Source organism: Triticum aestivum, chromosome 1A, assembly GCF_018294505.1.
Source record: "Triticum aestivum cultivar Chinese Spring chromosome 1A, IWGSC CS RefSeq v2.1, whole genome shotgun sequence".
Lineage (NCBI taxonomy): Eukaryota > Viridiplantae > Streptophyta > Magnoliopsida > Poales > Poaceae > Triticum > Triticum aestivum.
Window position 1 is genome coordinate 200101967 of NC_057794.1, and position 15501 is coordinate 200117467.

The following is a 15501-nucleotide window of genomic DNA, read 5'->3' on the forward strand; positions in this document are numbered from 1 at the left end:
TGATTTTGATTTGATGGTAGCCCAACCTCAAATCCATTTTGGAGAAGACTGAGGATCCAACGAGCTGATCATACAGGTCGTTGATCCTGGGGAGCAGATATTTGTTCTTGATTGTGACCAAATTGACAGGTCGATAATCTACAACCATCCGGTCCGTACCATCCTTCCTCTTGACAAAGAGGACAGGGCAAGCCCACGGAGATGAACTAGGTCGGATGAAACCCTTTTTCAAGGACTCATCGAGTTGTTTCGTAAGCTCGGCTAGTTCTAGTGGTGCCATCTTATAGGGTCTTCTAGCAATCGGGACGGTTCCTGGAATGAGGTCTATTACAAACTCCACATCCCTGTCAGGTGGAACACCTGGCAATTCCTCTGGGAAGACATCCGGAAAGTCACGGACTACCGGAACGTCCTCAAGGTCTGGCAAAGGGCTGGCGTTAAGAGAATATAACTGTCGCTTGGCTATTCGGGTCAAGACATTGACTATCTTTCCCGAAGGATGGGTGAGTTGAACAGTCCTAGAGAAACAATCAATGTTGGCATGATGGGCTGACATCCAGTCCATACCCAAGATGATATTAATATCTGAAGATTTGAGGGCTATCAAAGATGCAAGGAAAACAAGTCTGTCGACTTGGATTTCATTTCCATGGCTTACTCTAGAAGTTTGCCATTTGGATCCCGGAGTTTGAATTACCATAGCGGATGGCATGTCACAGAATGCGGTGTTATGCAGACAAGCATAGCTCTCGGATATAAATGAATGAGATGCTCCTGTATCGAAAAGAACAGATGCCGGGTGGCAATTAACAAGGAGCGTACCGAGAACGACGTTGGGATCCTCTTGAGCTTCTTCGGCAGAGATACAGTTGACATGGCCACGAGCAGCGGTGGCCGGCTTGGCGTGGAACACTTTCCCTGTCAGCTTGCCACGGCCAACAACTTTAGCAGATTGGTTGGGGTTGGTCTGGGGACACTCGCGCATATAGTGGCCAGATTCCCCACACTTGAAGCAAGTCACAGAACTGGTACGTGGAGGAGCATTGTTGGTTGGACCACCATAGGACTTGGCTGGTGCAGACTGTTGAACGGGGCGAGGCACCTGGAAGGATGGCCTCGGTGTGAACCTGGGTGGTAGGGCAGTGTTGGGCACCCACACGCGGCGCTTCTGAGGACCAACACTGGATGAGGAACCCACGTCACGGCCATGCTTGCGTGTTGCGTCATAATCAGTCTGACCAGTCTTAGCACTGAGGGCCTTGTTAACAAGCTTCTGAAAAGATGTGCACTCATGCAGACGGAGGTCGCGGCGAAGCTCAGGACTAAGTCCCTTACGGAACCTTGCTTTCTTCTTAGCATCAGTAGAAACTTCCTCAGTTGCATATCGTGCGAGGTTACCAAACTCCCTGCTATAAGCATCCACAGAGAGTCGGCCTTGGGTGAAATTGCAAAATTCCTCACGTTTACGGTCCATGAGACCCTCCGGAATGAGTACAAACTAGGTCATATCCCACGAGTCACGCGGGACGATAGACGACACAGCTAGTACGAACTAGTGACACTACCACTAACTCAGACCGACCCGTAGTAGTTCTCGTAGAAGTCACCTCCATAGCCTGGAAGCTCAACATGATCATCCGGGAACAGACGATCTCGCGGAGCTTGTGGACCATAGGGGCTAGGATGAGGTCTTGGACCAACAGACGGTGGCCTGCGGGGACCGCGAGGTGGGGTGATGCCTCCTACATCACGCCAACCCATCACGTCTGGCAAAGCAGATCTCACAGGATAGAGATCGCGCATATCCGAATATCCAGCTTGCACCGCCGGTGCAAACCGAGTCAATGTGGCCCAATGGTCAGCACGGGTATTGAAGAGCTCTAGCCTGAAGGCCCGATTTTCACGGTCCTTATCCTCGAGCATCTCAGCAGTGGTGCGTGTCCGTGAATCCTCCTGAGTGGGGTCAGCATAGATAGCCTGGAGATACCCTTGTGCTCCCGGAAGTGATCCTGGCATATACCGGAAATCAGAGTCCCAAAATAGACCAGAACTGACCCGCATGATGGTCATCATAGAGTAGGCGGCGTCCTGCACAGCCATCTCCATAGTAACCCCGAGTCCATAGGAACAGTGAAGGGGCTCGGTGGATCCAGGATAAGATGGAAATATCCTGACAGTGCAGAGATACTGGCTTTGATTAAAGTCTCGAAATTGCTCTTCGACCGTGTACTCGGGATACCAACGGTATCCAGCCTCAGTCATTACCCTGACCAACATGGCGGTATGGCCGGGTACATCTAGGCATCGAGTCAGGCGAACCACTTGATTGAGGTCGCGAGTGGCCATCTGAAAGCACAACCATAATGCAAAGGCATTAGAATTTCTAGCAAAATTTCGGCAGCATAACAGCTGTAAATGCTCAAGAAGGATTTTGAGACATTTGACAAAGGATTTCATACACACTCAACATCATCATATCAAAGTTCTGAGCCCATCCTAACAACATAATGTGGTAGTAGAACTGAACTAGGCTTGTATCCATCAAACCTATAAGGTACTACTGATTAGTAACACGTGATCCTGATAGAGAGAAAAGATCCTAATTCCTTAACCCCCGGTGGAAGAATAGACTGACTCAGATCAGAATGTCATAAGGTAAAGAAGTAAAAAGAGCCTTACATTCCAACCCACAAACAATTCCCCTACATATAACTAAAGAATTTCTAGACTCAACATCGACCAGTTTGGCTTGGAGAACCTACAGGCAGTCCTGGCTCTGATGCCAACGCTGTCAGGACCCCGACTCGATGTCACATCGATCTAGCCTGTAACACCTCATATCACTTTGCGGCCTCACGCACGGTATCCCCACGGGTGTCGCCTTACCTTTGCCCGGGACCGTTTGCGCCTTTTGGCTCACGTATATGATAGTGTCGCTAGCATCCATATGATAAGGAGCCCGGGCTGACATGACTAATCGTAAACCCAAAGTGGCACAGACTTACAGGGACAGGCATCCATGACCCAGCTTCGAACGTGTCGGTCATCAGCAAGTGGGTCCGGGTTGTAGCACTGGGCTAGCAGGACTCCGGTAAACCGGGCTGTAGCGGGCTAACAGGACTCCGGTACTCAATGCGTGAAATTTCCCCGAAGGGACAGACACGGGAACGAAGAAGGACACATGCCGGCCAGCCTAAGTGTTCCAGAGCAGTAGCAAGCTACCATGGCTCAGCGGTAACACTAGGAGACATTTCCCGGTAAGAGAGGCTACTAAAGATAAACAACTAGATAGTCAGATCCCACACATACCAAGCATTTCAATAACATACACACAATATGCTCGATATGTGCAAATACAACAGGGCATCACAACATGACTCTACGACACAAGTACTTTATTTAAGGCTCAGAGAGCCATACATAACATACACATAGGTACTGGTCACACGACCCAGCATTCAAGTCATACAGTCATACAAACCAGCAGCGGAAGTAGCTTGTCTGAGTACAGACAACTAGTAAAATAGAAGAGGCTTGGAAAGCCTAGCTGTACTACGTGGTCCTTCACAAGCTCAGGATCACCACCTGGGCCTTAGCCTACTCATTGATGTCAACGTCTACGAAGAACCCATCAGAAGGGGTTGCAGCGTCTTCTGTAAAAATGTAAATTATAGCAACATGAGTACAAAGGTACTCAGCAAGACTTACATCAGATCCTACATACATGCACATTATCAAGAAGGGTTGGTGGAGTTGTTGCAGCAAGCCAGCTTTGACTCTTGGCTAGGCTATCCTACGAGACTCCAACTTGAAATGGTTTTGCGCACACGAGTCCACTACTCACCACTTCAATACACTACCGAGGATCCACCTCCGTCTTCCTACGGAAGAGCCATCCTCGGCACTCACACTTATCTTGAGGCTTTTAGTAGTTTCCATTTACTTGTCTATGAACTGTATAGGCAACCAAGTAGTCCTTTACCGCGGACGCGGCCATTCGAATAGATCATGATAACCCTGCAGGGGTGTACTTCTTCATACACGCTCTCACCACTTACCGTCGTTTACACGACATGTACTCGGCAACCTTCAAGCGGAAGCCCAACGTGGGTGTCGGCCACGACCTACCTAATCACCTAAGCCTCTAGTCCAGGTTTATCGCCTATTCGGGTTCCATCCATGAGGAGATCCGGCCGAGGTTTCGCTCACAGCCCCAAACGATGTGAACAGGGTTCCCGAGATACCTAACGGGTATTCGGTACACCGTGCCACGTACCTACCGCATCACAGCCCACCCCTACGGTCAGCGCTGTCCACGGCCTCCAGTAGGCTACAAACACCAGAAACTACTTGCAACTCCTGGACAGAGAACTAGGGTGAATAAGAAGTCGAGAGGGTCCATTGGTTTCGGGCCCAATGCATGGTAGTAGCTGAATCTTAAATCACACATACAGATCTCAGTGCTTAAGGTCGGCTTCAATGAAACAACCCACCATGTACTCCTACATGGCCTCTCATCGATACCTTTACCAAATCGTGTTCACCACACCACTCTCATTACCAACATAATCATTTCACTCTAGCCCATCACCCAGATGAACCAGACCTGACACGACTCTAAGCATAGCAGGCATAGCAAGGTAGGAACAACACATACATATGGCTCAATTAACTCCTACACATGCTAGTGGGTTTCATCTAGTTACTGTGGCAATGACAGGTCATGCAAAGGAAGTGGGTTCAACTACCGTAGCACACAGCAGTTTGAAACGCGTTGTCTTAATGCAGTAAAAGAGAGCAGGAGCGAGAACATGGGATTGTATCGATATGATCAAATGGTTGGTTGCTTGCCTGATGGTTCGATGCACTGATACGGTTCTTCGTTAGGGTAATCACGGTACTCCTCGGAGGCAGAACCTGCCGCAAAGAACACCGATACACAACCATCACCAAACAATGTGCGACAATATGAGGCATGCATGAAACATGGCAATATGAGTGTGTTGGGCTAATGCAACTAAGACCAGAAGGGTTTGAACCAATTTGAACCAAAGATTCAAATTTCAAACTCATACATGGCCCTTTAAGGTGTTATATCTTGTTCTGCATTAAACATCAAGTTAACTTGTTTAATCATGCATGAAAATAGTACAGATGGATAGATTGGATATAATTTGTCTGATTTGGAGTTACAGAATAAAAGTTATGAATTTTTGAAATTTAAACTATATTCTGGAATTTCCTATATTAGATTAAATCCAGAAAATCAATTACTGCGTCAGCCTGACGTCAGTGTGACATCAGCAGGTCAACGGGACACGGTCCGGGTCAAACCTGACAGTGGGTCCCGCGTGTCAGTGTGATTAGTTAAACTAAAATTAATTTAAACTAATCCTAATTAGTTAACAGGGATGGGCCCCACATGTCATTGACTCAGGGGAGTCAACCAGGGCCCACCCGTGGTCAAACCCGGGTCGGCTGCACCGGCGTTTAGCCGCCGGCGAGCCCGACGCGGCGGCGGAAGTGGTTTTTTCCGTTCCGGCAACCAAACGAGCCGCGGAGGCCACCGGAGAGGAGCTGAGGACGAACCGCAGCTCTTGGTGGAGTCCGTTGGGGTCGGGGTGGCCGGAGTTGGCGCCGGCGACGACTTTGGCGGCCACCGGAGTTCGGCCGAAGTCGAACTTGTCGCAAGAGGGGTCGGTGAGGTGCGGGGAGTAGCTAGTTAGGTGCTACGTGACGCAGTGAGCATGATGGACACCGTGGAGTGGCCGGAGGACGACTGGGAGCACGTCGGCGACGAGCTCCACGGCGGTGGGTGCGGTTGAGCTCCGGGAGGTCGCTACACGGCTCGGGAGCAAGAAAAGAAGGGAGGGGGAGATGGCTAAGGTCACGGGGAGTTCGACGAAGCCCTTGGTGCGGCCGGGGACGGACCGGAGCGACGACGGCGTTTAAGGGGATCTTCGGCGACGGCGGTTCGGGCGAGGTCGTTGCGGTGGACTCGGGCGTTGCGAGTGCTCGAGGCTCGGCTTGCTCGATGAAGTGGACAGCGGCGGAGCTCCTGGACACGATGAGAGGACGCACGGGTGGCGGGGAGCACGGCTACGACGTAGGCACGGCGGCGGTAGCGTCGGCCATGGCTGGGGGGGGCGCGAGGGGGAGGAGCTGGAGAGGAGAGGGGGTGTCTAGGAGGTTCGGGGAAGAGAGGGGGAGCGATCCACGACGTCACCGGGCGAGGGGAGCGGCGAGGCGGCGAGCAGGTGCGTGGCGCGCGCTGCGGTCGCCGTCGGGCACCTGCCTGCCTGCCTGGCCGGCAAGCAGCTCGCTGGAGCGGTGCTGGGCTGGGCCGGCAGGTGGGCCGGGTGCTGGGCGCCAGGTAAGTTTTTCTATTTTTCCTGTTTTCTGTTTTTTTAATACTTCTGCAACTTTGTTGAATTAATAAAAATACTTAGGCAACTCCTAAAATCACCAAACTACTCCTGGTCCATTGTTGGATTATTTCCAACATGAAACATTTTAGTTTGGAGATATTTGAGCATTCAAATATTTTATATAATTTTAAATGCCCAAATTCAAATATCTATGATTTAATTCAAAGACCCTAAGATGACCTAGGAAAATGTGCATCACTTCTGGCAGAGGTTCTGAACCAAGACAAAAATGATGGGCATTTTAGAAGGGCATTTCAGGTTCATTGAAAAAGTTTTTAGTAAACCCTAGTTGGTTTCAGAGGGGGCTGGGGGTTCTGTCATCCCCATTTCAGGTTTCTGATGAAAGAATAAACATGATGCAACACTCTAATGCATGAACTAGCTAGGGTGTGACACCTTTCCATGGTGATGAAGATTTTGATCCAAGGACATATCTTCCCCAAGGGAGGGGAGATGATGTGGAGCATCCCAAGGTCATCCCCATGGACCTACCATCATCTCATCAAGTGCCTACCGGACCCATGACTTGATCACGTGCAAGATCCCTTGAAACCGAGGTGACATCTCTCCTCTCACAATTCCACTTCGATGCGCATGAAGCATGGCTACTACCTCATATGGATACTTTGTGCATACTCAGGTACAATGGAGAAGCTAAGGAGCAAGGACAAGAAGAAGAGGAAGATGGATGAGAAGACGGAGAAGAAGAAGGGATGCAGGAAAAGTCCCAGCCACCGGATGACCGGCCGGGACCGGACGTCCGGCGCCTGAAGCCTCAGTCGAACCCCAGCGAGCGGACGTCCGGCACAGACCGGACGACCGGTGCCCCTGCACCCGAAGCGAACGAGCGGACGTCCGGTCCGGAACGGACGACCGGCGCACCAGCACCCGAGCCAACTTCAGCGGAAGTCCGGAGATACCGGACGTCTGGCACCCCCATCATAGAGCAGAACCAGCGGACGACCGGAGGACACCGGACGTCCGGCCGCTCTTGAGACACCGGACGACCGGTCCCCAGCGGACGTCCGATACCTTGCTGCGTCCAGATTCGGGCCCGAGGCCCATGTAACCTTTCACTTCGCCCCCCTTTTGCACTTAGACTATAAATAGACCCCCCATTCATCCTAGCTAGGGCTAGTGTTGGTTTAGCTCATACTTCGAGATAGAGCTTCGCTCATCCATACAGATCTCCTCCTCGAGAGAGACTGCGGCCCCTCTTCAGAGAAGATCAACTTGGATTCAAGACCCCCCCCTCTTGGGCGGCCCCATCAAGACCTCCTTCTAGGAGAAGAACCGGTTACTCTGTATGATCCTTTGTTGACCATGGATCATCGTGTATCTCTCTGTGTTTCGAGGATCTACCACATGTGTCATCTATTTCTTGTTGGTTGAGTGTTTCTCTTGTGTTTCCCCCTCGTGTTCTTCATGTTCCTCATAGGGATCCGCTCCTTTCGTGAAAGATCGGCCATCTAGGGTTCCACCCTACATCAGAGATGGTGGGGGAAGGCTAGATCCACTTGCAACACAACAAATTCATGGATCGAAACCAACAAAACATCATCAAAACTCACAAAACACAAGAAAATTTTTTGGGCTATTTTTGTGGGGTTTTCGGATTGGGACGAAAAACAACAAAATCAAGCTAGAAAAACGAAGAGGGGGGCTCCGAAATCATGATCAACCTTGCTATGTTACCAAGATGATGTAGGGTAGAGACCCTAATCGCCTGATCTTTCAAGAAAGGAGCGGATCCCGGGGAAATCACGAAGAACACGAGGAAGAACGGAAGGAAAAACACAAGAGGAAATCACTAAACCGACACGAATAAGTCACACATGGGCTAGATCCTCGAGTACATAGAACGATACACGAATCCACGGACAACTAGGGACGTCCCACGGTAACTGGTTCTTCTCTGTGAGGAGGTCTTGATTCCACAAGGGGATCTTCCAGTAACGGGGTCTTGAATCCAAGGTGGATCTTCTCTGAAGAGGGGCAGCGGTCTCTCTCGTGGAGTAGATCTTATATGGATGAGCAATGCTCTATCTCTCAATGGAGCTAAACCAATGCTAACCATAGCTAGGATGAATGGGGGTCTATTTATAGTCTATGTGCAAATGGGGGCGAAGTGAAGGGGTACATGGGCCTCGGGCCCGAACATTGTGCGCAGACAGGTACCAAACGTCCGGTGACCTCCGGTCGTCCGTTGGTTCTGCTCTGTGATGGGGGTGCCGGACGTCCAGAAACGTCGGTCTTCCGCTGACTTTGGTTCGGGTGCAGGTGCGCCGGTCGTCCGGTCCGGACCGGACGTCCGCTTGTTTGCCTCGCTCATCCATATAGGATCTACTCCTTGAGAGAGACCGCGGCCCCTCTTCGGAGAAGATCCACCATGGATTCAAGACCCCTTTAAGAGAAGATCCCCTTGTGGATTTAGGACCTCCTCACGGAGAAGAACCAGCTACCCTTGTATCGTCCTTAGTTGTCCGTGGATTCATGTATCGTTCTATGTATCCGAGGATCTAGCACATGTGTGACTTGTTCTTGTTAGTTTGATTGTTCCTCTTGTGTTTCCCCTTGTGTTTTCCCTCGTTTCCCTTCTCGTGTTCTTCGTGTTCTTCGCGGGATCCGCTCCTTTCGTGAAAGATCGTGCGATTAGGGTTCCACCCTACATCATCTTGGTATCTAGAGCCACGTTGATCACGATTTCGGAGCCTCCCCTTTTCGTTTTCTAGCCTAATTTTGTTGTGTTCTTTCCCAATTTTGAAAATCCCCACCAAAAATAGCCCCAATTTTTTTTGTGATTTGTTGGTTTTGATGATGTTTTGTTGATTTTGATCCATGGATTCGTTGTGTCTCAAGTGGATCTAGCATTCCCCATCTTTTCCGCCATTTCTATTCACAAAATCTTCCCAATTTTGACCATGGAAATCAAGTTTTTCCGCCCCCATTCTCAGATCTAGAATTTAGGGTTCGTCCCGGATGAAATTCCACAACCCCTGGAACTTTCGGACTCCCCCGGAACTTACGTCCCCCGGAAGTTCCGTCCTTACCCCGGAACTTCCGGGCTAAACAGAGAGTTTACCCAAAATCCCCCGGCTTCCCCGAGACTTTTTCCGCGACCCCCGGAACTTCCGGCCACCCACGGAACTTCCGGAGCCCGAAACTTCCGGCCTAACCCGAAACATTACACATAATTTCAGCATCAGCCTTCTTCACCGTTTTGGTCACAACTTTTCACTCCAAACTCCGATTTGAGTGTTCTTTGGCTTGTTTTGAAGCTATCGATGTGCCCGAGGACCCCACCTTGGTTTCACCACCTTTTGAAACCATCAAATTTTGTGAATTTTGGCATCTTTGCCTAGGGCTTCCACCACATCATCTACTACACCACCGCAGACTTCCGCAACCTAACCAATTTTGTTCCCCATCGCATATGTGGTTCCTTGAGGAGTGATTTGAGTCTCCTAAGGTGTCTAGGATACTTAGGGACGGTTTCTTCTTCATCAACCACCACCACCATAACTTCCGCATAGGCTTACCAACCATACACTTCTTACACCCCAACCTAACCCAATTTTGTTTGTGTTGTGAGTTGTGTCTCCTAAGGTGTTTCGGCTACTTAGGGACCGTGCTTCCAACTCCGACACCGTGTATAGTCCACCACCTTACCCTCCATTTTTGCATTGCGTACTCCACAACCCATCATTGACATTCCGCAATTCCATTGAGCTTCCACAAAACCACTGCATTCCCGCTACCACCATTTCAGATTTGAGATTTTGAGTTCGTGGTTTTTCCGTTTCCTAAGGTGTTTCGGCTACTTAGGGACGAGTCTCCATCATCTTGGTATCTCCATCAAGATCACCGCCACTCATCATCGCCAAGGACGGTAACCTCCATATCATCTTGGCATCGTGGTATCCCTCCATTGTATATTCCCTTGCCATTGTATTGATAACCCCTAGCCCATTTTGCGTCACTTGCATATCGAGACTAGCCATTTGAGTATTGCCGGCAACGTTACTTGTGCACATTAGTGATCTACACCATACATTGCATACATACCATACCGTATTGGTATCATATCATCTCGTGTGCCTCAAGTTTGTTCCCGCATATACATAATAGCTATCTTGGTTTGTGCATTTCGCAAAGTGGCCATATACGAAAAAAAGAGAATAAGCTTTTAAGCAAAGAAAAAGAGAGAAACAAAAGAGCTCGTAAGCAATAGCCATAGCATCATACCACATTGCATATAAGATCATCTTGGATCACCTTGTGAGAAACACCGGGAACCATACATACATAGCATACTCCGGATAGAAAGTTCATACATTTTGCATCTTATAGGTTGTGCACAAGTGTCGTATCCGCCTAGTGAGCAATCGTGCTAGCGTCTCTCTTGAGTTGTGCAACACGAGCGTTTTCCGTGGATTCCACATTTTGTGCTCATCCTTGGTTGCACGACCCCATTTATCTATCCGTGTGTGTGTTTTCGTGTGCCACATATTGCTATTGGTCTACTTGTTACACTTGCGAATTTGTGAATCTCTTTCAACATTATTGACTCTTGCTAACATTTTTCATCAAATTTTTGTGCCACTATCCTCACTGAGCTCCACCATAAGCCTTACTTGTGTAGGTGTGAGAAACCGACAAGAATTGGTACCAATTGTGCTATTTCCTTGTCCACATTGGAGTGATCATTGATCCACTTTCAACTTCGGTCAAGGTACATTTGGTAGTCGTTCTTCTCTTTCTCCACTCATATTGGCTCGAATCTTGTGATGGATAGGCAAGGCATTTCATCTCCGGTCTTCCACAACAACGACGGCGTGTACAACTACATCAACAACAATCTTTCCGCACAAAAGGAGGAGCAAGATGCAAGGATGGAGGAGATTCGGACCTTGTTGATCAACCGTTCTTCCCCTGCATCATCCTCAAGGCTGTGACGTTCAAGTCACAAGTCTTCGGAGCGCAAAAATGATGCAAGCGCAAGTCGTCCTTGTCCACATCTCCATGGCAACCACCATCATGTTTGTGATCCACCTTGTCATGAAGGGCAAGTCACCTCCAAGCAACATGTGCACGACAACGACGAACGACATCTACATCGAGCTCAAGCACGACAATGACAACATCATCATGAAGATGCTCGAGATGCGCCTACCTACAAGTCGCAACAAGCCCTACTTCACACCAAGTCCAAACTTCATGACCACAAGAGAAGACCGCGAGACAAGCACCACCAAGACGGAGCTACGGCTACACCAACCACTTTGGCATCTTCGCCAAGCAACTTCAAGGCATCTTCGCCTTCGGATATATGGCATCTTCGCCAACAAGCACCTAAAGACTACGCTCAAACGAAGCTCCCCAAGCTCAAGTCCGCGACTTCCACGAGCTACTACGACCTCGACATCGACCACACGGTTCCTTTCTATGGGACTCAAGAACCCGAGGAGTATCTCGAGTGGGAGCGTTTGATGGACGACTACCTCAAGCTACATCAAGTCCCTCCCGAAGATCAAGTGAAGTGCGCCACAAGGAACTTCCATGACTACGCGTCCACATGGTGGCTTCACACACCTTCGGAGAGCTACGACATGAGTTGGTCCAAGACGGAGAGAGCTTTGCGGCGAGAGTTTGTGTCTCCAACCTACACGGAACAACTTCAACGCCAATTGGAGAACACCATCCAAGGATCCAAGTCCATCGACGAGTACTTCAAGGAGATGAAGATTGCCTTGCGACGAGCCGGCGTGGACGACCCCATTTCGATGAAGTTCCACTTCATGATGGGATTGCACAACGACATCTCCAAGACGATCTTCCTCGAGAACTACAAGTCCCTCAACGACAACTACATTGGTGTTCTCAAGGCGGAACAAGAACTCATGAAGGCCAAATTTTCTCTACCCCAAGCTCACTTCGCGGCGACCAAGCTCCATGAGAACGAGTATGAGGCTAGTACCACCACGATGTCCAAGCCTGACGAGCTCCAAGATGCTACTCCCAAGTCCTCCATGACTCTTTTTCAAGACGGTGCGGCGACGAGTATGACTACGGAGACCCTCAAGGACCAAGCTTTAAAGGCGAGCGACAAGGTGGCGAGCAAGGATGATGCTTCCATCTTAGGAGGCAAGAGTGATGATGTGCCATCTTCGGCCTTCATCCACGGCGAGAGTGATGTTGTGCCATCTTCGTGCTTCATCCACAACGACGACTACGAGACGGTTGAGCATGGGATTTTCCCTTCGACCACGGCGACATGTGATGACTTGAGTGACTTTAGCCACCATATTGAGAGTGAGAGTGATTTCACCACTAGCCCCATATATCATGTGTTTCCACTATTCCCACGTGAGGAGAGCCACAAACCCCACCTCTTGAGTGAGATGAGTGACTCCACCATATGTGAGTTTGAGTGCACCTATTCTGAGGGAGTGAGTGAACCACCACATAGAGAGAGTGAGATAGTTGATAGGTCATGTGAGGCCACTTTTAACACTAATGACTTGACATCTACCTCTATTGTGTCTTCTCATTTGGTGCTAGGTCCCTTATATGATGATGCGCCGCTTCTCGACGACTCCGTCCTACCTTTGGACAAGACGACGGCCATGGTGGAATATGATGCACCCCCACATGGTTCCATCACAATGATGATCTTGACCACCATTTGGTCTTTCCCACCTCACCTACACCACTTGAGTGGAATGAACAAGGTAACATAGGTGAAGGTGATGCTCTAGTCCCACTAGTGGACATTCATGACATTGATTGCTTGCATGATGTTGATCCCCCTATTGACATGCTTCATGCTAGTATGATTTCCCCATGCGATGATTTACCCATTTATGATGAGTATGATGATTGCCATGTGGATTCTATTAGTTGTGATGCCATGTTACATAGGATTTCTTGTGCTAATTCTCTCGGTCACATCATGTTTGCCAATCCGCTTGACTTGTCATATGCTATGCATGAGATCAATCATATGTCATATTTGCAATCTCTTCATAGTGACTATGCATATGCCATTCAGATTAATCCAATTTGCACTTATGGCATAGATGACAAGCCTATGGTTATTGGCATTTGTTCCTCTTGTGATGATATTGACATGCTACCTTTGCATCATTTATCTCATATGCCATGCCATAACCACCTAGCTTCGGATATGCATTGTTTTGGATACTGTCCATTTTCTCCATATGATGTTCCCATTATTGCTCATGAGGAGACCCCCATAGTTTCCTCATACATGTTTGGAGATTTTGATCACTCCCATCCATTGCATGATCCCAATACTTATGTGCACAATATGCTTCCCATGAATAAACATGCTATTGATGTGCCATATACTTGTATAGTCAATTTGCATTCTCATCATGCTATACACAATAACTATTCTTTCATGATGGATGACATGTTCTTATACCATGCATCAAATTTCTTTGACCGATGCTTATATTGTGCTAACTCACACGTGCACATACACATCATGATGGATGATGTGTACATTTACCACGCGCACAATTTATTTGGTTTGTGTCTCTTTGTGTAGGTACCCATGAATTCTTGTCAACCTCGCAATCCCATGAGTTGACAAAACGAGCTCTAGAGAGCAATGATGACTTGGGATCCCATAGATTGCATTTTGCGCCGCTCTCTTCACGCAAAGTCTTCGTGCATTTATTCTACATGTCCCTCACATGGTTATGGATTATTGTCCATTACATTTTCTATGCCCATCTTGCCATGTTAACTTTGCATGTTATGCTCATTACTATGCTTTTGCCATGCATTCATGACCCATGCTTTGCATTACACATGATGATTGATTCTCATACTTGTATGTGTATTTGCAAGCTTGGTGGAGATATTGCTTGCTATTGCTATGTTTGCTTTGTACCCCATGCCTATGATGATACTTGCGATATGTCATGTGCATTGCCTATGCCTATTATTTGCTCTCAAGACATGATTGCCATGATTTAGTCTAGTATGTTGCATCTTCGCACTACTAGATTGCATGACTTGATTACTGATGCGGAGCATCCCAAGGCCATCCCCATGGACCTACCTACATCTCCCACGACACCACTTGCACCCATGACAAGAGCCCATGCGAGAACCATCGAGAACGAGGTTAACTCTCTCCTTGTTGAACTTCCCTTTGACCCACGTGAGACATGGCTACTACCTCAATTGGAGTTGCTCTGTGTGCTTAGGTACCATATAAGCAACCAAGGAGATGGAACTGTGCAAGATGGACATCAAGAGCATGGAGACATTTTGCCCAGCCATGAAGGACCGGAACAACCGCCCGACCACCGCCCGGGCGGAACAACCTGCCGACCACCGCCCAACAACCGGTCTGCCTTCTGTGATCGAGCGGTGCAAGGCCGGCACTACACCAGATGTACCAGTAACTACCAAAAGACTGGTACTGCCACCCCGACAACCGGTGCAACCGCTGCCCCCTTCGACGTCCATCTCCGCAAGCCAGCGCCAGACCTCCCAGCGGAACTACCGCCTTCCAGGACCGGTACTTCCGCCCTGCATGAGCTCCCAGCAGAACAACCGCCCCCTTGACCGGTACTACCGGCCCTGCCTGCACACAGTCACTTGGGCCAAGGCCCGTGTACCCTTTCGTTACCTAGACTATAAATACTCTATCCCGTACAACTTTCTAGGGTTAGCGTTGGTTTAGCTCATACTTAGAGATAGAGCTTCGCTCATCCACATCGGATCTACTCCTCGTGAGTGACCACGGCCTCTTCGGAGAAGATTCACTTTGGATTCAAGACCCCTTTACGGGAAGATCCCCTTGTGGATTCAAGACCTCCTCTCGGAGAAGAACCGGCTACCCTTTTGTATCATCCTTAGTTGATCGTGGATTTGTGTATTGTTCTATGTATCCGAGGATCTAGCACATGTGTGACTTGTTCTTGTTTGGTTTGAGTGATTCTCTTGTGTTGCCCCTCGTCTTCTTCCCCGTGTTCTTCGTGTTCATCATTGGGATCCGCTCCTTTCGTGAAAGATCAGCCTATAGGGTCTCTAC